This window comes from Thunnus maccoyii, chromosome 13 (assembly GCF_910596095.1).
Source record: "Thunnus maccoyii chromosome 13, fThuMac1.1, whole genome shotgun sequence".
In the NCBI taxonomy this organism is placed as follows: Eukaryota; Metazoa; Chordata; class Actinopteri; order Scombriformes; family Scombridae; genus Thunnus; species Thunnus maccoyii.
In genome coordinates, this window is record NC_056545.1 from 6842005 (window position 1) to 6845146 (window position 3142).

Genomic DNA, 3142 nt, shown 5'->3' on the forward strand with positions numbered 1-3142 from the left:
TCCATTCTAGAATGGTTACTAGATATCGTTCTATTGTGACATCATCGAGAGTCTCTAAATTACTTATTTATTTATGCATTTATTGGGACCATGTATAGTGTTAAACATAAATGTTACCATTTGATGTGCTGCTTACAGCTCATTTTCATCTGCAGACCCTTACACTTCAAATGTAATAACAGCACAACAACAAACGGTACAAAGCAAAAAACACACAGGACACATAATACAAAATGCAAAGCTACATACAAAGCAATAGCTCATCACATACATCCACAATGTCAACTAGAAATTAATAATGTAAACTTGTCAAATTAAAAAAGCAAGATTATTTGTGTTTCATGAGAAGACCATGAGATTAAATTTAGAGTCAGTGGTTACAGAGCTGAGTAGTTTTTAGCAGATTTTTTTAATTGGGTTTTGAACGTACTGATGGAACTGCAGCTCTTCATATCATCATTCCACTGAGTTGTGGCTTTCACAGAGAAAGCTGACTGCCCAAATGCAGTGTGACAAAATGGTCTGGTACAATCTTGTATAGAGGATATTCTGGAGGATCTAATAGAACTTACTGAGCGATTGTACAGTTGTATAGTGGAGGAAGGGGCCAAACCATTTAAAATTTTATAAACTAGGCAATTCTCAAAGCTCAGTAAATTGTATTTCTCCAGTAAACTACAGTGATGGAAATGCATTGGCTTTTGTAGGCCTACATGCTTGTCTGCAACCTTTACATGTGATATTGCAATTATAATCCTATGATAGCCACTGTGTGCTTAAAATAGCTGCTGAAGTCGGGGTGAGGTCCATGCTGTCATTCTCTTGACATGATATCCTTGTAAAAAGCAACAGACAGCTGAGTGAGCCTCGAGAAGAGCAGGACGGCTTTCTGGGAGGAAAACACTTTTGTCCTTGCAGGAAGGAAACAAATGTTAAATAAAGTTATTGTAGAGAGCAATATGAGCACATCTTATTTCTGTCTGTTTAACTATATTTATTTTCAAAAAGGTTAATGTCATGAGTAAGAAAAGCAATTGTCTGGCTGCTTATATGATGCAGGACTCATCAAATACATACATGTACATATCTGAGCCAAAATGTGAACTGAAATATATGAGTGTACAGTGTGTACTACACACAGAACCTAAGCAACAAAGGCTACAGAACAGACAGCTGTTTATGGGCATGCATGAACAAACTGATGCCAGTTCGATGGGGAAGTAGAGGTAACTATGCAAATGGAGTGGTAGAGCGGGTTGACGCCCTGGTTTATGACTTGCAGGAAGCATTTTTACATACGTTCACCTCAAGTTTTGGAACTTTGACCATGTTTAACATAGACATCCAACATCATAACAGTATATAAATAACAGAAAATCACAAAAAGCATGATATGCCCCCTTCAAACTTTAAAGATTTAAAATCATGACAATCCCAAGGTGGCGCCATGCAGACAGCAGCCTGTTGCAGCGGCTCCTGTCTATACGCATTTCATTTGTTTGTTTGAGTAATTAAGGTTGGATCTGTCCTTGGATGCTCCCTGGACACCTTGGACATGGTGAGTGAGTCCCTGCAGCAATCAGACTCTACAACAGAAGTCATCACTGCTTACAGTGGTCACAACCATATCATATCCGATATGAATCATATTTCCTCACATTGAACCACCCAAGCCCTGGTCCTGTGCTGATATACTCTTGCACTTGTCATCTTTTACATGTTGTTACTTTGAAGCAGTTATATCTCTTACACTTTTGGCTGCTATTTGTTTGTAGTTTGTGTACATTGTCTATATAGACATTCTTATGTTGTGTATGTTGTCTGATTCTTATCTGTGGTTTGCTGCTGCTATGCCAAAGTTTCATCTTATCTTATAACAATATTAACTCTGACAGGAGTTCATTTACATAAAACAATGTTGACACAGTGTGTTCACACAAACTATTTATTGACAGAGCGTTTAATCACTGATTGCACTCAAACCTAAACCTAAATTAAGTCAGAAATGCAACCTGTTTTTTAGTAATTTTGGATGAACCGACTCTTTTATATCTTCTCTTAATCTGGCCAATGCAAATCTACAGTCTGCTTTTGATACATTTCAGATCTCTCTCATCAAATATTAAGCTTGTTTTTAATTCTGGCAAAACTGAATGTATGCTATTGTCAAGGTCACCTAAGAGTATCCAGCCTACTGCTCATATCCAAACCCTTCAGGGTTCCGAAATTGAAACGGTTGAATGTTATAAATACTTGGGACTGGATACCAAACTCACTTTTAAGACCCAAACAAAGTCAAAGCACCATTGTACAATCCACAATTCTCTCTGCCCTTGATGATGGTAATATTGTATATATGCATATTTCTCCCTCCACCTTAAAGCCTCTTGACTCTGTGTATCACGGCGTGCTGCGCTTCATCACAGGCGATACATTTCTCACCATTGCATCTTATACGAAAAGGTGGGATGGTCCTTCTCAACAAACAGAAGGGAACAGCAGTGTATGTTTATTTATAAGAGTCTACTGCAAAAACTGCTGTTACATTACATTTAAATATAGAACTTACAATGTCAGGTCACAGAACATCTTAACATCCTCTTGTTTACACTGAACTTGGAAAAAGTAGGTTCAAATATTACATGCTGCATACAAATGGAATGAGCTCCAAAAAATATTAAGTTACATTCTCTTATTTCATTTAAACATTTTAAAAGCTTGTACTTATGTATTTGCAATCACACTTGTAACAGCTTTTCTTAATTGTGAAAACTGTATAATGTGAGTCTGTGAATTATATGTGTGTCTGTCTATGCTTTAACTGTATGTTTTTTTGTTTTTTTGTACACTTGTACACTCTTGAAAAATGAGACTACATGTTTAAACAAAGGATAAAATAAAATAAAATAAAAATGTTTCCTTCTCTGGGACTCACTGTTCATCGCTGAAGTGCTGCAGAAAGTGGGGCAGTGACTATTTGGTTTTCCAAGCCAATAGTTATTTTTATTTTGTCATAAGCGTGTACTCTGACAGGGGATTCACCCTTCTCATGTTTGAACACACACACACACACACAGAGAGAGAGAGTCATTAAGTCAACCAGCTTCAGGTGTGTTAGCTTGTCACACAGCTGAACTTTGGT